The following is a 25,571-nucleotide window of genomic DNA, read 5'->3' as shown; positions in this document are numbered from 1 at the left end:
TGAAATACTGAACATGAAAATGTTTTAGATAAAAACATTTCAGACAGAACTTTTGCATTCTTCATGTACCATTTGAAGAATTAAGCATATATACACCGTAAAATATAAAAGGTTAAGGTAACTCAAACCATTTGAGGAAACCGCTTCATCAAACCATTTAAGTTCTAGAACTAATCCAAATGAGTACTGTGAACTTGATCCATTTGAGTAAACGAAGCAATTTGAGCACAGTAAAACCCGATAAATGAAGAGAACTCAAATCAACTGTAAAACCCAATAAGTTAAGGCAACTCAAATCATTTGGCAAACCGATTGCAACAAACCATTTGAGTTAAAAAACTAATCTATATGAGTACTGTGAACTTACTCCATTAAAGTTAAAGTAATAAAGTATTTAATTAACTTATTACCTTCAGCACTGAGTTCAAAACTCTTTTCAAATGAGTAGAATTAGCTTTCAGTCAATTTTGAGTTAACTACACTCATTTTATTTGATAAAGTTGACTGTTGGGTTTTACAGTGTAGAAATACTAAAACAAGACAATTAATATAATACTTTACAATAAAATAGATTTCATGAGCATTAAAAATAATAACATTTGTCACAGAACAACAGTGAAAACAACAATACTAACAAATGTCCCCACACATATTGATACCTGTGCTCTAATTTCATAAACACACACACACACACACACACACACACACACACACACACACACACACACACACACACACACACATCCCTATTTCTATATTCAGAAAGTAAATATTTTCAACAGAAGATATGGTGATTCATGAACATCTGTGTTTTATACTGTACACCCAACCTGAGTCAGTTTTAAATTTGTTTGCGTTTGCCTTAAAACTAATTTCTGGATAAAACAGCAGCACGTACCAGCCTGCAGTTGTGTGTGTTTGTTTTGGTGTGCGCAGCTGCGGTACCAACAAAGTCATGTCTATAAGCAATAACATTTGATTCCATGGGTGGGTAAAAGCGTGTGCGCGTCTATCAGTATTTTTGCCTGAGCCTGCATTAGTGTGCGTGTGTATGTGTGGATCAGTATTTTTGCCTGAGCATGCATCAGTTTGTGTGTGTGTGTATTTAGTGGCCTCTGGGTCTTCCTGTGAGTCACTGGCATGAGGTAAACCCCAGTAAAGCTGTTCTAGTCCTCTGTAATTCCTCATTAGCTCTCGGCAGGTTCTCTCAGGGGGATTTGGGCTGGTTTGTGGAGCAGCACAGGGCCTCTCGGTGGGATGCCGCTGTGGGCCAGGTGTGTGTCCGCCGGCAGGTGCTCGTGTGATGGGGGAGACGGGCTTAAACGAGGCCTTTTGGGTGGGTCGACACAGCAGTGCATTAACTAGATCAGAGTTTGGGATGTTCTGCTCCATCTGTATTGTGTTGTGGCTGTTTAAACTGCTCTGAGCTGCTGGTGGGTCGTTAAGGTGAGAATCTGGGGATTTGGCTGAAAATTTAGACTAATAGTTTTGATTATAGTTTACCAGTTGATTAATTTTATTCATAATTGAAAACTTTTTTATTTGTAAGTATACAAATGAGGCGTTTTTATTAAATATGCCGTGATTTGCACAAAACGCTGATTAAAAACAGATTACAGTTTTATTTTTTTTAGGAGATTTTGAGTGTCTTTTTTTTATATGAGTCAGAAAACATTGTGAACAGAATGTAATTCTCACCACTTTTTTGTAGAATAATTTATGTTAATCAGGCAAATTATGTATGAACAATTTTCAGCATGAAGATATAATGCAGGATAATCCTCATAATACAACAATTTGATCTTAAATCACTTAGCTTTTTAAAGAAATGTATATTTATTTGAGGATGTTCAGATATTTGTACAGAAAAAGGGCTAAAAACTATCCATAAAAGCAATGTTGGGTAAGTGACTTGAAAAGGTTAACATTATTTATCTCTAAAATTGTATTTAAATTACTTTTTCTAATTAGTCTTCAAAGTAACTTAATTATTCAATAAGTAATTTAATTACTTAACTTTATTTAATAGGGACGCAACTCTTAATTTACAAATCTTACTTAGTCAAACCAGGACCTTTTAGTTTTATTTTGTAAATTTCATATTGCATACATAACATATTGACACATTTCTTACTTTTTTGTTTTTTGTCTCTTACACATCAAATCGAATCTAATTGAAAAATTGAGTTATAATGCAAAATATCTAAATAACAAATATTAAACAATTATTTTGCTTCTGTGAGTTTATACCCTATACAGACCCGCAGACAGCTTGGTGTAAGGGGTGGTTCTTTTTCTAAAAATGTGGACCTTTTTACAGTTATTTGTCACATTTTCTATGTAATTATGAGATTTTAAAGCTGCATTTTTGTAAAATATTAAGCACTATTTTTAGCTGGATTAGCTTGTCGGATGGTCTTCATAACCACACTTTTTAAAGTACCAAAAAGATTCCTCTAGATTCAGAATAAAGACATATGAATACATACTTATTTTTAATATACAAATGTATTGCATAATATATCATTAGAAAAAAAAATAGGAATCTGTTAATTTATTAAACTAAAAACGGGAGCCCATTGGGATTTATTAGGCAAATAATAAACTGGCCAGCACATCTAACTTTCCTCAGTCACAGTCAGTGGCTATTTGTGAAATAAAAAAAATAATTCATTCATTTTCTTTTCAGCTTAGTCACTTTATTCATCAGCAGTCACCACAGAGAAATGAACCACCAACTTATCCAGCATATGCTTTACACAGTTCATGCCTTTCCAGCTGCAACCCATGACTGGGAAGCACCCATGCACTCTGAATCACACACAAACGCTAAGGACAATTTAGCCTACCCAATTGACCTATAGCGCATGTCTTTAGGCTTGTGGGAAAAACAGGAGCACCCAGAGGAAAACTGGCAACAAGAGCAAAACATGCAAACTTCAAGGCTCGAACCAGCAACTTTCTTGCTGTGGGGTGACGAAGCTACCCACTGCACCACCGCACCATCCTCCAATTGCATCATTATAATTGTATTCAAATTTCCTTTCTAATTAGTATTAAAAGACAATTATTTACTCCATAAGTAATTTAATTACTTAACTCTAGTCTACTAAATATGAAAAAAAAAATTTGACTTCATAAATATGAAACTCCAATATTGTAATTTTCATTTTAATCATTTTAATGAGTCAAATCAGGACCTTTTCATTTTATTTTGTACATTTTACATTGCATAAAAAGACATATTGACAAATTTTTCTATTCGTTTCATTGCCTACATTTACATGGACATCAGTAATCTAATTGAGTATGTTTACATGGACGCCAATACACCAATTTTAATCTAAGACAAAACTTTGTTTAAGAGTCAACCATGTAAACAGCGATTTTTAATTAACTCAATCTAAAGTTGATCTATGTGCTATAACATTTAAAACGGGATCATGAAAGTAACATTCAAAAAGCAGCACATGTAAACACCTTAATCAAATTATTGTTTTATTCAGATTAAGGCAAATAACTAGATTACTAGTGTTCTTGTAAACAAAGTCATTGTCTCGTAAGAATTAGCAATTTTTGGAAAAATGTAACCTAGTTGAAAAATTGGGTTAAAATGCAAAATATCTGAATAACATGTAATACAGACACACATATAATAATTTTTAGATTCAGATTTGCTTCTATGTATTTATACCTTATATTTTCATTAACTCATCAACTAAATTTCGTATTTCTTAAATTGTCTTGATGAATGTAACTTTCTTTAGCTGAAAAATGAAATCATTCTGCAAAGTATATTTTTTAACAAATTACAATCATCTTTGAATTGATTTATATAGAACTGTTGAATTCATATACAGTGTCTACAGCAATTAAATTATGAATAACTGTAAGTAAACTACCTAAAAAGGAAGAGTAATCCCTTACATTTCTTTTTTTTTTCATGTGGAAAAAGTAATTAAATTACAGTAACTAGTTACTAACACTGTATATAGTATGCAAATATAATTTGCATCATTGTAATATGCTCATTTGGTTTTCAATGATGAATAATTCTTTTAAAATAACTCTTTATTAAATCCTATTATTTTCTTCTGCAAACATTCTTGTGATGACTGTTTTATTATTAAGATATTTTTTAAAATGTTGTTTTAATGTTCAGCCAGAGAAATGTGTGACCTGCAGTGATTTGAACAGGTGTTGGCGATGCCACTTCTCTTCTGTGCTGCATCTCTCCTTTAAATCCATTAAGATCATCAAAACATGGTGAGAGGAGCTGTATTTGTATGTTCACTGATGGTTTGATGTTATTGTGTTTGTGTAGTGTGTAAAGGGTTTGTGTTTCTGTTTGCTTTAGACAGGGGGATCATCAGTCTGTCTGCAGGACGAGCTGCGTCCTGCCCAGCAAACCAGCTCACACTCACACACTCTCTAAACAGGTACAGAAATGCTTGTTTTTCTACTGGAAATGACACTTGTAGACTTCGACCAAGAAATCTTTTAGACTACAGAGAACCCTCTCACATTTATTTTAGGTTTAGGTTTTTTTTTGCATATACCTTACTAATGTTTCATAGATATATGCTTAAAAAATAATAATACTTATATCACACAAATAAAAAACATTTAAAAATGTACACAATTAGTACACCTTTTAAATATTACACATTAATATATTCTTTTACTGTCTTTTGATTGAATCAAATCAAAATAATTTATATACAATAATATATTAATTTCAGAAATTGGATACTTAATTGTAAGCCTGGCCTATAATAATATGCTTATAGATTTTTTACATTGAATTTTTTAAAACTGGACTATGACAGATAATATTACTCTTAAAAATCAAATGACTAAAACAAATTTTAATGAAACAGATTTATTTGAAACAAAAATGTGTTGTGACATTATAAATGCATTTGTTAAAGAGTTTGAGAGATTTCTTTCAATTATTTTAAATCTTTAACCAATAATGTAAGTTTTATTTTCCTCAAAGAGATCTATTCAAATCTAACATGTACCTAAATGTTAATTTCTGAACATGAAACTACTCGTCTAGACATTACCCTTTAGAAAAAAGCATCTTCTGTTCTGTATATATATATATATATATATATATATATATATATATATATATATATATATATATATATATATATATATATATATATATATATATATATATATATATACTCACAGTTGAAGTCAGAATTATTAGCCCCCCTTTGAATTTTTTTTTTCTTTTAAAAATATTTCCAAAATGATGTTTAACAGAGCAAGGACATTTTCACAGTATGTCTGATAATATTTTTTCTTCTGGAGAAAGTCTCATTTTAGTTTTATTTCGGCTAGAATAAATTCAGTATTTTTTTTTTTAAACACCATTTTAAGGTCAAAATTATTAGCCCCTTCAAGCTATATTTCTTTTCGATAGTCTACAAACCATAATTATACAATAACTTGCCTTATTACCCTAACATGCCTAGTTAACCTAGTTAAGCCTTTAAATGTCACTTTAAGCGGTATAGAAGTGTCTTGAAAAATATCTAGTAAAATTTTATGTACTGTCATCATGGCAAAGAGAAAATAAATCAGTTATTAGAGATGAGTTATTAAAACTATTATGTTTAGAAATGTGTTGAAAAAATCTTCTCTCTGTTAAACAAAAATTGGGGAAAAAACTAAACAGGTGGTCTAATAATTCAGGGGGCTAATAATTCTGACTTCAACTCTATATATTTATATATATTTATATATCTGGCAGTTTTAAACATTGCCTAAAATAATACTTATTTAGAAGTAATTTATTATTTGTTTTCATGATGTTTATACATCGGGTACACACTTAACACTTTTTAAAAACACTTTTACCACTTCACAATATTAGGTAATGTTACATTAAATATTGCTTTAAATATTACTCAGAAATGAATATCAAATTTCAGAATTAATTACAAATGAAGTGACAAATAAAAATATGAAATTACATATGATTTTTAAAGTGGAAAAAGTAGAAAAAACACCTTTTTGGGATTTACTCTGGATTTAGTAGGTATGTGTTTCAATAAAATGTATTTGTCTATCTCCAGATTTCACACAAATATGTTGTGTGCATATTAGTAACATAACTTTATTCATGATCAATATTTTTTGTTAGTTCATGTTAACTCATGTAGTAATATCATTTTAAAATGAAGCCTTATTGTAAAATGTATATTATAAAAAAGTATATTAATGTAAATCATGTTTAGAGAGCAATAAATGGGGCCAGACAGAATCTGCAGACATTTTTTGCTATTTCTGCGCAGAATTTTGAAAAAAAAAAAAAAAAAAAGAAAAGCTGTATATTTATGCAGAATGATTTTGGGAATATCATTTAAAGAAAAAAAAATCATATATGAAATAAAAAATAATGCCTTTTAAACTTTTGTTTCATGTTTACTATGCAAATCTAATTAGATTACTTATTTGGTAAACAAAGCAAGTCTCACATATAAAATATCTACTAAAAGACAGAAAATATTACTTTACAAACTATATTGTAAATAAATAATTTTCATATTGGTCAATAATATTACTGACATTAATTTACTTCGCTAGGGTTTAGTTTTGGTTGTGTGTTGTATTTTTTTAAAAATAAATTTTGTTTGAGTTTAGAGTCAAATAATAATTCTCAGATTTTACTGGAACATCATTAGGACACCGATTAAAGAGCCCCTAACTAATTTTCCCATGCAAATGGTTAACATTATATGTATAGCTTTTTTTTTTTTTGTCTTTGAGTCTTTTTAGTGAGTCTGCAAGTGAAAAATAAATAAATCAGCAATCAGTTCTGCTCTCTTCAGCGCCAACCAGTGGAGATAAACAGAAAAACACCCGAGGAGAGTTCAAACTGAGCTCCAGTAGCACCATAAACCTGCTTCTACATCTAGATTTAAGTCAATCTCAGACAAATAATTCTAATAATTGATATGTTTCACTTTTCTAATGTGATCAGAAAGTTCCTTGACACATTTTTGAACACTCCTGTGTTATTAAAGAAGTTTATTTATACTAACAGAAGGCTCATCTCTCAGTTGCTCTTCATGAAGTGCTGCTATATTCATGTGTGTCTCCAAGGTGTATGTTTTTTTCACCAGTCTTCATTCTCTTCCTGCAGCCTGTATTGTCAGAGCTGTGTGTGTTTGCTGATAATTGAGTAATTACCTGTATGAGACAGCACTCCTGCAGGGAAACAGCGCTAATCTCAGCGACTGGCCTTCCAGCAGAACAGCGTTTAGCTCAGTTAGAGGCTAAACGCTCAGTTTAGCGGCACAGTTTGGTGTGTGTGTGTGTCGTTTGAATGATCGCTCTCATTTCTGCGCACGTCAAATGAAGGCAGACGCAGGGAACAGTGTTTGGAACAATTTTCCTTTTCTTAAAGGCTGTTTTGCGCAATGGCTTACAGATGATGAGATGATAATGGTGACAATTTAGGGGATTTTTGGTGTGTTTTTCTCTGGAAGAGACTGGGAATGTCACTAAAGTTGTTGTAAAGTCCATAGAAATGAAGGAAACTCTCCTAGTAGTGAATGGGAAATACAGTTCATGTTGGCTGTAAAGTTTGTGTTCTTTTGGTCATTTGCATAAATTGTGACTTGTAATTAGTTATAGTGGACATATCATTTTTGACATCAAGCTAAAATTATTTTCTTAATCAGCATTGTGGTTTGGATTTGGAAGAAAACGTGAATGTCAAATATTATTTAAATAATGTAAATTGTTTTACTTTGTCTCAACTCAACTAGAGTTCACCAACTGCCTTGAAAATGTGAGTCAACTCAACTTAGAGAGATTTTTAACTTCAACTTAAGATGTTGAGGTTCACAATATATTTAACTGAAACTCAGCATCTTCAGAAACTAAGAATCTCTCGAAGTTGAGTTGACTCACATTTTCAAAGCAGCTGTTGTACTTGAGTTTGTAAGTTTAACCCATGAGAAACGTTTTAGCCACTCAACTGGTTTAGAGTAAGTTACTGGTTTAGGTTTTGTTTTTTGCATAAACCTCACTACTGTTTGATAGATATATGCTTATACAAATAATATTCATCATCACATGAATAAAAAACATTTTAAAATATACTCAAATCATTTGAAATATTACAATATAAAAGATTTTTACAGTATTTTGATTAAATCAAATCAAAATACTTTAAAAATGAGCAAAAATGCTAAACAGTTTGTTAACTACTGTTTTCTAACCACTGTTTTAAGCATGTTTAGATTTTTGAAAAATACATTTTAAAATTACAATGCAAACAACTCAAATTTAACTCTAATAAATTTCAGTGTGGTCATATCACTGGTCCATAAACATTTCCTTCATGGACCAGTGATATGAAACTATTCATATCACTGAAATAGTTATCAAACTATTTCATACTGTAATCTGTAATAAGAGGCAATTCAATCGTAACTTAATGTTAAAACATGCAGCTGCCATGACATTTTTTATCAATATGTGGTGCTTTTTGGATTCTTGTGAGCTATAGAAAAAAAATGAACAGGAAATACGTTGGGACCATTTTGTTTACATCCCTCAAAATGTTCTTTAAAACCACTTAAACATGTTTTTTTTTATTTTATAATTGCCTAAGCACAATTTTATAAACATGTAAGCAGATCTGACTTTCCTAATCCAGTGACTCTCAATTCTTTGTAAAGTGTGTTTTCGTCACTCTCAGTTACGCATTTGTAACTAAAGAGTCCTTATTAATACCTAAATGGTACATATTACTACCTTAAAGGTACAAAAGTGTACCTCTTGAATTTTTTTTCATACGAGAATGCTTATTTAATACAGTTCATGCCCTGATCATGTAACCCATTAAAGATCCTTTCATGGATCACTAATGTTTGATAGATATATGCTTAAAAATAATATTTATCATCACGGGAATGGAAAAAAAAAAAAAAAAAAAAAAAAATATATATATATATATATATATATATATACTATATATACATAAAATATATACACTATTTTAAGTATATTTAGATTTTTAAAAATACATTTTAACATTAAAATTGCATACAACTTTCACATAACACACATATTTATATAAACCATTTCAGTACGGTCATGTCATTGGCCCATAAACATTTCCTGCGTGTTATCAAACTATTTCATAACTGTAACAAGAGTCAATTCTATCACAACATTATTTATCAATATGTGCTGCTTTTTGGATTCTCAGAAGATATAGAAATTAAACATGTAAAACAGGAAATACGTCGGGACCATTGTTTTTGTTTTCATCACTCAATATGGTCTATATACAGTATAGAGTTGAAGTCAGAATTTTTAGCCTCCCCTGTTTATTTATTCCCCCAATTTCTGTTTAACGGAGAGAAGATTTTTTTCTCAACACAAATTTACCTGTCTGTGCATTAAAGTATATACAGTTAAAGTCAAAATTATTAGCCCCCCTGAATTATTAGCCCCATGTTAATTTTTTCCCCAATTTCTGTTTAACGGAGAGAAGTTTTTTTAAAAAATCTTTCTAATCTTTGCCGTGATGACAGTAAACAATATTTTATTATATATTTTTCAAGACACTTCAGCTTAAAGTGTCATTTAAAGGCTTAACTAGCTTAAATAGGTTAACTAGGCATGTTAGGGTAATTAGACAAGTTATTGTATAATAATAGTTTGTTCTGTAGACTATCGAAAAAATATATAGCTTAAAGGGGCTAATCATTTCGACCTTAAAATGGTTTTAAAAAAATTTAAAACTGCTGAAATAAAAAACTGACTTTCTCCAGAAGATAAAATATTATCGGACATGCTGTAACAATTTACTTGCTCTGTTAAACTAATAATTCTGAGTTCAACTGTATATGTTTTTTTTATTTTTATTTTATTTTATAATTGCCTTAGCACTATTCTATAAACATGTAAGAAGATCTGACTTTCCTAATCCAGTGACTCTCAGTTCTTTGTTAAGTGTGTTTTCCTCACTCTCAGAAATAATGGTATGAGAGCTGTCACTGGGGTGGCACCTTTTCAAAAGGTACACATTTGTAACTAAATGGTCCTTATTAATATCTCAATGATACACATTGCCACTTAAAAAGTACAAAAGTGCACCTCTTGAAATTTTTTGTTACTAATTTATAACTATGAGGTGCCAATATGGACACTTTAAGTACAAATGTGTACCACCCCTGTCACAGCTGTCATACCTTCTGAGAGTGCTTAGTTAATTATACATCCCATGCCTTAATCATATATCCTATTAAAGATCCTTTCATGTACCCTTTTTATACTTGTAGGTACACAAGTTTGCTTTTCAGAATGTTTGCCGCCATAAAGCTAGTCCACTCATAAATCTGTGCAGTTTTTCCACTGTCATGCCCAATTCCCTGCAGGTCCTGAAACAGGCCAGAAACCACCTGAATATTCAGTTACGGATGCATTTTCATTTAATTGTCCAAAATGGGGGCAAGAAACTGTAAACGATATACCATGAGGAGATCATATTAATACAACACACACACACACACACACACACACAAACACATGCAGACACACTCTAGATAATCTCCCAGGACTTCCGCTACAATCCCACAAGAGTCACACCCTGTCGAAACAGAAACATGAGAAGGTGTTTCACAGGGTCACTGCATGGAAAACACTGATTGACATCTCCGGTTAAACTCTGATATGACACTTCAAATGACTGTCCGAAACCACTCAACTCGTTCCCTAATTCGCTAATCCCAAATAATGTGTGCCAGTTACCTCAGGAAATAGGGGACAAAAATTTGTGAATTCAGAAATACAGTGCTCAGCATAATTGAGTACACCCCATATTAAAAATACAGATATTTTTTTCCATTTCTCAGTGAATATATGCAAGGTATTTTGGTGCATTTAAATAAAACAAGATATATTTATTAAAATAATATTTCAGTCACCAAACATATTTAGAAACTAAAAGATAATTCAATTAAATTTAAACTAAATACTGAAAAAAATCCAACCTGCAAAATTTCAACTAAGTTTGTCAATTTTTGTTTTGCTTAATTCTCTTGATTTGTCCTCTTTTTTAAATTTGTATTTAAGATTTTTCTATAACATAAATTTGGGTGGACTAGTTTTTGGACCGTTATCATAAGATATCTTTATTGTTTGTTAGATAAACTCCAGATTTGGCTTCAGTACTGACTAATCTAATGTATATGCACAAATATAATATTGTATAGCTTCCTAATAAAGGAATGTTAGGGGTGTACTTATATATGCTGAGCAATGGTGCACCTTAAAAATGGATTTTCTACTGAAATGTTTTGTCTTGTTTCTAGTCCAAATATCTAAAAATCAAGAATAATTTCCTAGACAAGCAAAAATATTGTCTTAATTTAAGAAATGATAAGTGAAAATGAAGTGAGTTTTTCCTTAAAAGAAGCAAAATAATCTGCCAGTGGGGTAAGCAATATGCTCAAGTTTTTCTTTTTGACATAAGATTGTTTTGCTTTCCCTGCTGGCAGATTATTTTGCTTCTTTTAAAAAAAAAAAATCAAAGTAAGAAAAATATTTTTTAAGCCAGAGAGAAATCTGTCACTAACATTACACCTACAACACTGTACTATTTCCTTTAGGCTTTATGAATTAAAAGTCACTGATCATTTGTTACATGTATTAATTGATAACAAAGAGAACAAAAGTACCTGCTTGCATTGATCAATATTAAAGAGTTTATTCTATTTGAATACAAATAAGGGGTGTTATGGTGATGCAGTGGGTAGCACGATCGCCTCACAGCAAGAAGGTCACTGGTTCGAGCCTTGACTGGGTCAGTTGGCATTTCTGTGTGGAGTTTGCATGTTCTCCCCGTGTTTATGTGGGATTCCTCTGGGTCCTCTGGTTTCCCCCACAAGTCTAAAGACATGTGATAAAGGTGAATTAAATAAGCTAAATTGGGCGAAGTGTATGTGTGTAAATGTTGGGTTATGGCTGGAAAGAAATCCGCTGCGTAAAACATATGCTGGATAAGTTGCAGGTTCATTCCACTGTGGCGACCCCTGATTAATAAACGTGACTAAGCTGAAAAGAAAATGAATGAATGAATACAAATATCAACACTTTTGCTAAGATGTTTGTTAACATTGTATATAAATATAATATGATCTGTAAATGAGGGACAGCTTGGTGGTGCAAGGGGTAGCACAATCGCCTCACAACACGAAGGCTGCTAGTTCGAGTCCTGGCTGGGCCAGTTGGCATGTCTGTGTGGAGTTTGCATGTTCTCCCCACGTTTGCGTGGGTTTCCTCCGGGTGCTACGGTTTCCCCCACAGTCCAAAGACCTTTGGTACAGGTGAATTGGGTAGGCTAAATTGTCCATAGTTTATGTGTCTGAATGAGTTTGTATGAGTGTTTCCCAGTGATGGGTTGCATCTGGAAGGGCATCCGCAGCATAAAACATATACTATCAAAACAAATAACTATCAACAAGAACCTACATAAGTTCATAAACATACATTATTCTTTAATTCTGCTGGCTTTTACACTGTAAATAAATGTAAAAAAATATTTGACTGATGAAGATGATTAGTTAGGAAAAATATCCAAGAACTTGTTTTATTGTCAAATATAGACCAAGTCCTTTTACAGCAAATTGATTCTTTTCCTTTCCCAAGTTCCAAGTAGAGTGTATAGTGTGATACAGATTGTACAATTGTAGTTTTTGTTGAGCCATGTTATTAATTACCTTTTATTTGTTGGTATTTATTTTTTTATTTCTTGGTATGCACTTCGAAATATTTGTTTATTTTTCTACTGTAATTTGCCATAAAATTAATGAATAAAATTATTTTAAAAAGTTGAGATGATTAGAAAAGTTCAGTTGATTCAATAAAAAATGTAGGCAGCTAAAAAATTATAGGTTACTTAAATTACAAATCGGAAATTTACCATGTTTTCTCATTTTATTTTGAAAAATAGTGGATTTGGTGAAGCGAGTAAATGAATGTTAGGAATGAAGTCAACACCCCACCCAAAATGATGGACACTTGATAGTGAACACTAAATAGTAAACAGGGAGCAGTTTTGGACTCCACTTCAGATGCAGTCTAGGCTGGTCTCTCAGTGGCGGGTTCATCTAAGCGCTGGCTCTCTGAAAGGCCGCAGCAATATCCACTGATGTAATGCGAGAGATAGGCATCTTTTATGCGCTGCTTTCGAACTTGTGGGCGTAATGTGAGTTTGGGGGGCGTGAGGGGGTGATGAAGCGGTGTCGCTGGAATCCGCAGTGTTGTGCGAGCTTCATACCTTTCAGCTTCATTAAACCAATTTCACGCCGAGGTGAGCTAAGAGAGGAAACTCGGAGTCTCTGCCGGCGTAACAATGGCGCATTGAAGGGACGAGGCGAAAGTAAATTAGGTACCACTTCACAGACGGCAAATTAAAATCTGAAAGTTGGATAGGAAAAAGTTGAGGGGGAGATGATTATGTCTTTATTGTGCTGCTCTCAATCTAAAAAAAAAAAACCTAGCCATCCTTTTAGCAGGCACCTTTGCCCCGCACCCCCCATGCCTCTCTGCTTAGAAGAAATAATGATCTATTTCTTGTGTGGTAATTGGTTTCTAAGATGCCCTTGCCCCCCAAAAAAGCACAGATTTCGAATCTCTTAGCCTGCCTTTCAGTCATGTAATTTGGTTCTTATCAGTGAGATATGATATCCTGAGAGAATCGTATAAATTAAACATTAGTGAGGTGCTTATTTTTGTAATTTTCGGCTGTGATGTCTGTCAGAGAGCGTCAGAATCCTCTTATCTTTTAATGTTAAGACACTGTCATGAATTCAGGGGGATAGTTCACCAATAGTTTAAATTTACTTGCGTCTACTCCCACCCTCAAAATGTTTCAGAGGTTTATGAGTTTATCAAAGAAGATATTTTGAAGAATGTTGAAAAGCATTTACAGTGGCTACTGGTTTTCAACTTTCTTAAGAATATCTTTTGTTTTCAACTAAAAAAAGAAACTCGTAAATGTTTGGAACTACTTCAGGGTGAGAGTAAATAATGGCAATATTTTCAATTTTGGGTGAACTATCCCTCCTCTGCCCAGAGGCCTGGTGTATTAGTGTTTTACATTAGTGGCCTGTGTGTGTGTGCTTTCTCTGAGGCAGTAGTAATGTGACCCTGTGAGGAATAAAGGAGGCTGTGTAAACAGTGACAGTCATTAGCGGTGTGAAATCAGACACTGACAGTAGCAGGAAGAGCACAGATCAGTTGTCTGTGTCCTGAACACCGCTGCGCTGGGTGTTGGTCAGGCCAGATCTTAAAAATGAAGATTTAACAGGTTTCTTTTATTTCTTGGATTTACATACTGTATGTAGGTGAGAGTGGGGTAAGATGTGCCATAGGCAAGATGTTTATTTAAACCTGTAATTTAGCTAAATGTGTAGTTTTTGTCAAATAACTGTGTTTATACTAAAGGACTTGTGTCATACAGCTGTCTGAAGATTTTTTCTTTTTGTTAAAATTAGTTTTTACATGGCAGAAATATCGCACAAGTGAGGGAATAAATGTATTTTATATTACTCAAAATACTCATTATTTTATTATAGATTCACTCTATATTACTCAATATACTCAATATTTTATTATGAATTTACTCCGTATTACTCAAAATACCCAATATTTTATTTTAAAATTACTCTATAATGCTCAAAATACTCAATTTTATAATGAATTTTCTCCATATTACTCAAAATCCTCAATATTTTATTAGAAAATTACTCTATTTTACTCAAAATACTCAATATTTTATAATGAAATCCCTCTTTATTATTCAAACAACTCAATATTTTATTATGAAATTACTCAAAATACTAAACATTTTATGATGAAATTACTCCATATTACTCAAAATACCCAATAATTTATGATGAAATTACTCCATATCACTCAAAATACCCAACATTTTATTTTAAAATAACTCTATATTGCTCAAAATACTCACAATTTTATTATAAAATTACTCAAAATACTCAACATTTTATTATGAAATTACTCCATTTAACTCAAAATCCTCAATATTTTATTTTAAAATGACTCTATATTGCTCAAAATACTCAATATTCTATTTTAAAATAACTCTATATTACTCAAAATACTCAATATTTTTTATATGAAATTACTCCATAGTACTTAAAATACCCAAATTTTATTTTAAAATTATTCTATATTGCTCAAAATACTCAATATTTTATTTTAAAACCACTCAGTATTGCTCAAAATACTCAATATTTTATTTTAAAATGACTTTATATTACTCAAAATATTATAAAATACTAAATACTAAAACTTTTATAATGAAATCGCTCTTTATTATTTAAACAACTCAACATTTTATTATATAATTATTACTCCAAATACTTAATGTTTTATTATGGAATTTTGAAATGGTTATTAATGAAAATAATAAATTTGCCTAAAACAAATGATTCTATAGACTAAAACTAAATAGATCTTTTGTATAAAAAAACACATTTATTTTACCTGCAGTACCATACAAAGAGGAGAAAGGGAAAATTATAGTAAAAGGAACCATATGAAATAAAAATAAACTACACATTATTGCTTATATTTTCTTTATATGCATATACAAGCACATTAAATAGATTTTACCTACCAGATTATGACTTAAATAGATTTATTAATAGGTTAAATATTCTAGTCAGGGCTTCAATGACAAATTCTATAAAACTTGGACCCCATTCTAACTTTGTTTGACTCTTTGACCTCATTAGATTCTGACTGAGATTGTCAGGGGTGCCATCTGGTTGTGTGAGTATTCTTCCTGTATTGTGTATAAGTTATTTCCTTTTTTCTTTTTTTACATTTATGGACCAAATACTTTAATATATAGTCTCATTGTTTATTTTGTGTATATTTAATACCTACCTATAATTAATACATACTTTTAAACCTCACATTAGTGCATAACTTTTAATAGCTAGCTTTGCATCCAATTTAAATTCAGTATTTTATCAGCAGTTAAAGTTGTTTGACAATAGTTTATTACATTGAAATATTAGAATTTCAATATGCTAACTTCTAAAGTTACAAATACGCTACACACAAAAATCATAAATGTCTTTCAAAAACCTCCAGATCTCAAACCATTACAATAAGTGATTCATGCAATCGCCAAAAACTTCCCTCTTGATTTGACACAAATAATCCCTTATGTATGATAACTCAGCATTATAAGCCCCTGTGTCCCTCTGCAACATCAAACATCCTCAACTATAATTACATGCTTTATTTGACACCTAATGTCTATTTACCCAGAGGTCAACTAAAGTAAAAAGTGACCCATCTTACCCCACTCTCTGTATGCACATTAGCTGAATGCTGTTTTTATTGGTTGGTCTTTAATGACTGTGTTTTGTCTGGAGTGTGATTGTTTGTGTCAGTCCGTCTGTACTGATGATCAGTCCCTGTCTCTGAGGGCCTCACACACACACACACTTTCACACCTCACACAAAGCTCTGACAGCAGTTAGACTTTACTGCCCGTCGGCCCGCTGGCTTTACGAGACAGTCAGATCCTACTCGCTGTAAAGCCGTCAGTCAAACAAAGAGGGCAGGTGCGAGTCTGCCTGGAGTGCTCACCTGCACCCAGCGGGGGATGAGGCCTATTCAGGATGGCCGCTCATCTGCGCTCCTCAACTTCTCTGTGGCCCGAATAAGAAGATCCTCAGTCTTTTTCAGTGATGTGCGTCTTATTGGTGAAAAAAACTGGGCTCGGACAAAGAGATCTGTAGAGATGAGAGTGCTGAGGATTATAGACTGTAAAGAAGAATGTGCACTCTACAAATGCTGGGTTGTCGTAATCCAATGTTGGGTCAAATATAGTCAAAGCCAAAATTGGGTGAATTTTTTCAAATAAATTGAAATTACACTTTTAAACCCAACTGTTGGGTTATAACAACTAAGCATTTTTAGTTCAGAAATAATGAAGAAAATTTTAAAATAGTGTCAAATGGAGTGTTTGCAATTTTGACAGGAAGTTTAATGTTTGGATCTAGTGTGCAAATGGTGCTCCTCAAAATATTTTAGTTTACTTGATTATATATATTCGATCATATATTTTCTTTTTCGGCTTAGTTCCTTTATTAATCTGGGGTCGCCACAGCGGAATGAACCACCAACTTATCCAGCATATGCTTTACACAGTGCATGCCCTTCCAGCTGCAGCCCATCACTGGGAAACATCCATACACACTCATTCACACTCTTACACAATGGATAATTTAGCCCACCCAATTCACCTATAGCGCATGTCTTTCGACTTGTGAGGGAAGCCAGAGGAGTCGAAGAAAACCCACCCAAACAAAAGGAGAACATGCAAACTTCACAGAAAAGCCAACCGACCCAGACGAGGCTCGAACCAGCGACCTTCTTGCTGTGAGGCGATCGTGCTACTCACTGTGCCACCATGACGCCCTATCTCCATATATATTTTAGTAAAAATAGTTGATTATTGTTGATATTAGTTCTTACTGAGCTGCTATGAATTAATTTGTATAATTCTTCATAAAATTAGTTGTGAGCTGATGAGAAACAGCGTTTAAAAATCATCTCCCAACGAAATATTTCTGAGAGATATACGATATGTTTACAAGGATTTCAAGTAATATCTGAAGCTGTTTATCCAATTAAGAATTCATTTACATGACAAGTGGTTTCAAAGTTTTAAAAACACAAACCTACAAACCTTACACTCATTCATTTTCCTTTGGCTTATTCCCTTTATTCATCATCCACAGCAGAATGTAGGCGACTTATCCAGTATATGTTTTACACAGTGGATGCCCTTCCAGCTGCAACCCAGTACTGGGAAACACCCATACACACTCATTCACATACATACAATATGGACAATTAAGTTTATTCAATTTACCTATAGCACATGTGGGGGACTGTGGGGGAAACCGGAGCATCCGGAGGACACCCACACGAACACAGGTAGAACATGCAAACTCCACACAGAAATGGCAACTGAGCCAGCCGGGGCTCGAATCAGCAACCTTCTTGCTGTGAGATGACAGTGCTAACCACTGAGCTAATGCGTCACCCTAAATGTGCAAGTTTTTGAAAAAGTCCCAATATCAACTTTAAATTCTGTTATAAATGTGACATCATACATATTACATATGTAGACTATGTAGACCAGATTTGTGTAAAAACTCCAAACAAAACAAACATAATAAAAAGAAATCTTTAAAAAAATGTGTAATAACAATGAAATAACACAAGGAGAAAATACTAAACTACTGAAATGTATTCAATGCTTCATATAAAAGGCTTTTTTGGTGATGGCAGCTTAAAGACACCTCTCATATGGAGAATGAAGTCATATCAATTGCTCAGGTGTGGGTTTTTCACAGACTTAAACAGAGTGTAAACATCTTGATGATTCTGTGGGTCTCATCTATCCAATCTGATCATTTTGTATTTTATATTGGATTCAAGTCAGGTGATAGGCTGGACCATTCTACAGCCTAATTTTCTTTCTCTGAAAGCATCTGAGAGTTTCCTTGGCTGAGTTTTGGATCATTGTCTTGCTGAAATGTCAACTCTGGTTTCATTTTCATCATCCTGCTAATGTTAGACTGAAGCAGCTTATATTAATTTACAATAACAAAGGGCAGAGGGTTGCTAAATAACTTTTGAGAGATTTCAGCTGCTGTCTGGGCTTTCACTGCCTTTCTACACCTCCATTTCTTTATGTGTTCAATACATTTCCTTGCGTCATTTCATTTTATTTCACATAACTTAGTTTGTAAACTAATTAGCTTTGTTAGCTTTCTGAGAAAAAGCATTGTTCACCCATTTTTTTTTAGCATTTACTCACCTTCAAGTGCTAAACCTTTATGATTTTGTTTGAGAAGGCTGAAGCCTTCCATAGTTAGGTGGAAAATATGATGCAAGTGAATAACTATATCGGTTTTCTTCTTATTAAGATTATTTCAGTTTGGTTTTCTTTATCTATTGAAAGAAGCATCCTGAAGTCTGCTTTAAAAAAGACAAGCAGAATCAAACAATTTGCGAAAACAATTGTGAAAACGGCCTAAACGAGAAACAGAGCTCTAAAGCAGCTGCCATAATTAATGAAATACTGCACACTCCTGATTAAATTAAAGTGGCCTTTTAAGCTATAATTAAATCAGAATATAATATAAATGTTTCTCTGTCTGTTGGCAGGCTTGGAGCGACTGAAGCTGCTGTCCGGTTTGAAGATGCTCATTAGGACACAACAGGAAGCAGTTGGTCAGTTAGTAGAGCACATGCAGGTTACCAGCAACAGGTGGACAGCAGCACACAGGCACATATGAAGGGAAGGCAGGCAGACAGACAGACAGACAGACGTACCAGGCGGGCAGGCAGACAGCGGGCAGACAGCAGGGGTAGGTGCCTGAGAGTCCGCACTGTGGCAGAGTAACAGATGTGTGGTGAATCTTTAACTTCGCTCACTCCCCACTGTCACTGCATCTGTGCGCAGCCCCTCTGCCTCAGCCAAACCCCCTCCTGTGTGAAAGAACGCAACAATAAAAAGCTATCAGTGCACTTATTGATTAGCCCGCGGTGTCAGGGATGCTGATATTTAATGATCTGCAGGTCACGCCGTCTTTCTGCAGGTTACGGTGGTGCTCTTTCTGTTAAACGTTTAATTAAAAATCAATGATGAATGCTCCGTATCAAGCCAATCTGTTATGACATTCTCAATATTTGCTGTTGTTGAGAAATCTAAATGGTAGAGTGTAACTTTTTTAATGATTATGCTTAGTCTTGTCTTTCAGTATCTGAACATTCTAAAATCAACATACATTTATTAATAAATAAAATAATAAGATAAACAGATATAATCATTGATAAGTTATATCTGCTAGATGGTTCAGAAGAGTTAACTTGTTTTGCCTTTACGTTATTTTTCTGATCTCAGTTTTTTTTTTAGAGAAAAATAATACGATTTTCTTATAAATCGTTTTATTATCATCCCAATATGATGATTTACTCAATTATTTATTTTTTTATATTCTATATATGAATGATTATCTAATATTTTTGGATTGTAACATGAACAAATCATTCAAAACAAGATACTTTATTTGTAACTGTTAGATTAATAATTAATTTATGAATTACATACTGCATTATACTTGGATTTTTATTAAAATATGATATCATATTTTAAACTTTAGTTGATGTGTAATGAAGCTGTGTGAACATAAACAACATCTCTGAATGTAAAAAGTTCTAAGTTCAATGGAAAGGGAGACCTTGGTTTTTACAGAGTTAGCTTAGCAAAGCCTACAATAAACGAATTTTGGGGACTACAAAAATACTTCTGCCCCCTGTGAGATCACAAAGGTTTGTTAACTGAGCACACAAACTGTGCAGCTAAGGGCCGTACCAGAGGCACTGTAACGTTATAGCAGAGATGAAGCAAAAAATGCGTCTAAACACTGCTGTTTCCACAAAGCTTCGTCTGTTTCTGTATTTGGGCTTCCAAATAACAGAACACAAAGACAGAAGTGGTTACAGTTCAATATTAATTATGTTCCAGAGAATTATAAAATACATATCAAGGATGATTTGACAAAACAGCTTCCAGAATCTCTCCCTGTTCAGTAGGGGTGTCAAAATTAATCGTTTCTTCGGTGCACCGCGATGTAGACGCTGACAATTCGGTATCGGTTCAGTAATAATCACAACCTGTTATTACTGACGTCATTTACCTTATATGCGCTTTGTCGCGAGGGAGGCGAGCGCGAGTATTTACAATGCTCTAACTACTTAAAACTCATTAACTGTGCACAAATTCACTGTGTGTGTTTGCTTGATCAGTCTTTCACTGGAATATACAGCTATAGCCCCTATTTCACTGAGATCGAGAGAATGAAAGTCCTCCATTTCTCTCTCTCTCTCTCTCTCTCTCACTCACACACACACAGACACACACAGTTGCCCATTTGACCTGCTGGCGTGACTTTTCCTCTCCTCTCGGCTGTTTTACAGCGTTACTTCTAGATACAGACACGAGCGAATGTCTAAAAAGTTTTCTCCACCGTGTCTATCATAGATCAGCTGTGATCGCAGCTGCCGCCTGCCGCTTTTCAGTGTCACTCATCTGTGAAGAGCGCAGCGCGCAAGAGCCAATTGCTACCGTTTTTGTTGAGGGTGTGACCAATCAAAAAGGTGTAAGAGAACTAGACAAGGATCAGAAAGTGAGCTGGATATTTATATTTGTTTATATTATTTGCTAAATGCTTGTGTTGTTTAAAGTTTATATATCTGACTGTTTGTATTAAATGACAAAATTGTATTACAAGTAGTATATATATATATATATATATATATATATATATATATATATATATATATATATTATTTGTAATACAATTTTGTCATTTGATACAAACAGTCAGCTATATAAACTGTATATATAGAATATTTATATATATTTATACATTTTAATACAAGAACTGCTGCTGTGAAGAAAATATAAAACTGTGTATGTAAAGCACCATCAATGCACCGTGATGCACCGAGGTATCGAATCAATGGCATGATAATCGTAACCGAACCGAACCGTGAGACTAGTGCAGGTACACAGCTCTACTGTTCAGTGCTGGATACGGTTAAAAACCACCTCAAAGCAGAAGCTGTGAACTAAAACCTGTAAGTATTTTTATTTGTTAAAATTAATCATGACATGTACAGTGTCTAGCGTTAACGGTAAGCTGTAGCAACAATGTAAACAATAGAAAATGCTGCTTTGCACCGCTAACGATTTAGCTACAAATTTATATTAATCAGTCAAACTGCTGTAAACACACACACTCCACCAGCACGTTCCTGTCTCTTATGTGTGTGCGCGACTGCATTGATTGTCTTTAGGCAGCTTTTCCATGCGTTTCACATCTCAGATAATGAAGTCGCAAAAGATATGTGGATGATTCATATTACTTACACCTGTATATTCCGGATATTTGTGAAATGTGATATATGTTTACATAATTATTGTAAAAAGTGCTACATCATAAAATTCTTTATTTTTACTTTGAAAAAAACCTCTAACTGAACTCAAATTTTGAAATAGTACTGCATATAATATTTTTACCATAGGTTTTACATACATATTGGAAGACATGTTGATGTGCATAAATATAGAATTTGGACCTTCAGATCATCTCCGCACAATAAGAACAAACTGAAACAGCATCAAAGCTCATTGTCCTGCAGTTTAGCCCTTATTAGAAATAACAGATATGTCACTGACATAACACTGTATTAGTAGTGTTTTACTGTCAATTATTTCAAATAAGGCAGCATCTGATCAAAGATATAGTAAAACAGCAGCATTACTGTTAAATATATAAAGTTTAAATAGCTGTATTCTAATTCAGATCTACTTTTATTACTGTCATGTCCATCCTCTAGTCTACAGTGTCAAATGACCCTTCAGCAATCTTTCTAAAATGCTAAATTGCTGTAATTAATTTGATACGATTAATATGCAGATTTAATGTTATTATCAATTCATTATATCATTATGCTGAAAACATAACATTTTTCATAACACTTAACATTTTTTATGGATCAGTCATACATTTTAAGGATTCCTTGATGAATAGAAAGTTCAAAGTACAACATTCCTTTTAAAATAGAAATCTTCTGTAGTATTATGAAAGTCTTTACTGTTACTTTTGACCAATGTGATGAAACCCTACTGAATTAATGTTTAAAAAAATCCCTTTAAACTGTAGTGCATAAAATACATACAGTGCATCCAGAAAGTATTCATAGCGCTTCACTTTTCCCACATTTTTTTATGTTACAGCTTTATTCCAAAATGGATTAAATTCATTTATTTCCTCACAATTCTGAACACAATACCCCATAATGACAATGTAAAAAAAATTGATTATTGTAAATTCATTAAAAATAAAAAACCTGAAAAACCACATTCATAAGTATTCACAGCCTTCGCTCAATACTTTGTTGATGCACCTTTGGCAGCAATTACAGTCTCAAGTCTTTTTGAATATGATTTCACAAGCTTGGCACACCTGTCTTTGGGAATTTTTGCCAATTCCTCTTTGCAGTACCTCTCAATCTCTATCAGGTTGGATGGAAAGCGACGATGTACAGCCATTTTCAGATCTCTCCAGAGATGTTCAAAAGGATTTAGGTCTGGGCTCTAGCTGGGCCACTCAAGGACATTCACCGAGTTGTGAAGCCATTCCATTGATTTTTTGGCAGTGTGCTTTGGGTCATTGTCCTGCTGGAAGATGAACCGTCACCTCAATCTGAGGTCAAGAGCTCTCTAAAGCAGGTTTTCATTCAAGATGTCTCTGTACAATGCTGCATTCATCTTTCCTTCTATCCTGACTAGTCTTCCAGATCCTGCTGCTGATATTGGCCTGGATTCACTTCAAAGAGTTCAATTTTAGTCTCAGCAGACCAGAGAATTTTGTTATTGATCAAGGCCCTTCTCCCCCGATCACTCAGCTTAGATGACCGGCCAGCTCAAGGAAGAGTCCTGGTGGGTTCCAAACATCTTTCACTTATGGATGATGGAGGCCACTGTGGTCATTAGAACTTTCAGAGCAGCAAAAATGTTACTGTAACCTCCCCAGCCTTGTGCCTCGGGACAATCCTGTCTCGGAGGTCTACAGACAATTCCTTTGTCTTCATGCTTGGTTTGTGCTTTGACATGCACTGTCAACCCTGGGACCTTATATAGACAGGTGTATGCCTTTTCAAATCATGTCCAATTAACTGAATTTCCACCGATGAACTCCAATTAAGCTGCTGAAACAGCTCAGGAATGATCAGTGAAAACAAAATGTACCTGAGCTCAAATTAGAGCTTTACGGGCAAAGGCTTTAGAGCTTCAGGAGTAATACTTATGTATATGTGATTTTTCAGTTATTTTTTATTTTTAATAAATTTGCAACAATTTTACTAAATCTTTTTTCACATTGTCATAATGGGGAATTGTGTGTAGGTTCCATATAACAACTATGTTTGTTTTGAAGAGTCCCTCTTCCACCCCTACTCCTTCTCTTTTCCTAGATGGGTAGCACGGTGGATCAGTGGTTAGCACTTTTGCCTCACTGCAAGAACGTCACTGGTTCTAGTCCTTACCAAGCCAATGGACATTTCTGTGCAGAGTTTACATGTTCTCCCCGTGCTCACGTGGGTTTCCCCCGGGTTCCCCGGTACCATAGACATGCTCCTAGTTAGTAGTTATCTCTTAAGAGCAATCACTTAATGTTCATTAGCTACTACAGCAGGGGAGTTCTTGAGATCTACCTGAGCTCAAACTCCTCTCTTGCCTTGCAAATAAGAGACAACCCCGGGCTCAATGATCTTATGAGCTCAGGGCTCTCTCCCGGGACAGCCTGCCAAACAAGCTTTAAAATCAATCATCAGCTAAGTATGAACTCTTAAAATGTATATATAATTTGTATCGTATACATAGATATTTTACATCTAAAACACTTTTGCAAATAGATGCATGCATGTGTGCATTTAAATATGCATAATGGACCCTTTTCACATTTCCAGGTTTCTCTGCAGTGGAAATCGTCATAGTTGGGTAAACTTAGAGAGCAGTGAAGGGAAAAGTACAACAAGTTGTTTACAATCATATGCTGACTAATAAAGAAAAGAAAAACTCCACAATAGTGTTAACAAGTCTTTCAAAAATAAACAAAAATAAAAGACAAAAGAGAGAATAATGTTATATTTACTATCCTGCCCATAGACACTGAATGACAAACACCTCGCATAAGTAATACGGTAATTCGTTTTTGTAATTTGATGCAAAGATGATGGAATAGGGTATATGCACAGTTAGTGCATATTTCTGCCCATACCAATAAACTTCCGGTGAATGATTAATGTGACTTTTTTCAATTTTTTACGGTTCCTTTTACAGCATTAATGTTGTAATGGAATTAAAATGCAATCCGTTAAATAGACTTCAGCATTTATTTAGTTGTTCAAGCCTAAAATGAGATAAAAAGCCTTTTACACGCACGCGCCATCAATTAAAAATACATTTTCATATTTTAAAGACATGGCTTAGAAAAACGTAATTTAATGCAGTGAAGATCGTTGAATTTTTTTTGCGACCCAGGATACTAAATAAGTCCTGCATACTTCTGCATATACTTTATACATACATAAATACATATAAATATTCTGACGTTTTTTAAAAAAAGTTTTAAATTTAATAAGGATTTGGGATGCTTTATGATGACCGTTAAATGAGTCATAATAGTCTTGTGAAAAGGGTCCACAAATATGCACAGTACACTGACAAATATTATGTCAAACCAAACTTTTATTTTGGATGAACTAAATTTTTGCACAGCACTAACATATACATATATATATATATATATATATATATATATATATATAAAATAGCATAACTACATCTTGATTTTTGTATTATAGGAACCCTCATTCATCATTTTAAACAATAGATCCAT

The 25,571-nt window shown here is 33.4% G+C and overlaps 2 long non-coding RNA genes across 22 annotated transcripts in view; one reads left to right on the top strand and one right to left on the bottom strand.

The window, feature by feature from the left end:
- Positions 1-25,571, bottom strand: part of LOC141377549 (uncharacterized) — a 38,655-nt gene that overhangs the window by 1,868 nt on the left and 11,216 nt on the right. The window contains exons 1-2 of one of the 3 annotated variants that reach the window (XR_012389853.1): positions 19,435-19,590; positions 16,672-16,817 (exon numbers count right to left, since the gene is read on the bottom strand). This is a non-coding gene — a long non-coding RNA (uncharacterized lncRNA). Of the gene's footprint in view, positions 1-15,891; positions 16,818-19,434; positions 19,591-25,571 lie in introns of those variants that run through there. The other 2 variants (XR_012389852.1, XR_012389851.1) reach the window with 2 other exon arrangements.
- The window catches only part of si:ch211-143l19.3, a 116,648-nt gene that overhangs the window by 84,973 nt on the left and 6,104 nt on the right, over positions 1-25,571 (top strand). For 11 of the 19 annotated variants that reach the window (XR_012389831.1, XR_012389832.1, XR_012389846.1 and 8 more), the window contains 3 exons: positions 4,163-4,266; positions 4,358-4,439; positions 19,267-19,760. This is a non-coding gene — a long non-coding RNA (si:ch211-143l19.3). Of the gene's footprint in view, positions 1-4,162; positions 4,267-4,357; positions 4,440-19,266; positions 19,761-25,571 lie in introns of those variants that run through there. The other 8 variants (XR_012389848.1, XR_012389841.1, XR_012389840.1 and 5 more) reach the window with 2 other exon arrangements.

The sequence above is a fragment of the Danio rerio genome, chromosome 14 (assembly GCF_049306965.1).
Source record: "Danio rerio strain Tuebingen ecotype United States chromosome 14, GRCz12tu, whole genome shotgun sequence".
NCBI lineage: Eukaryota > Metazoa > Chordata > Actinopteri > Cypriniformes > Danionidae > Danio > Danio rerio.
The sequence above is the reverse complement of the archived record's forward strand: the minus strand, read 5'-3'. Positions and strand labels throughout refer to the sequence as shown.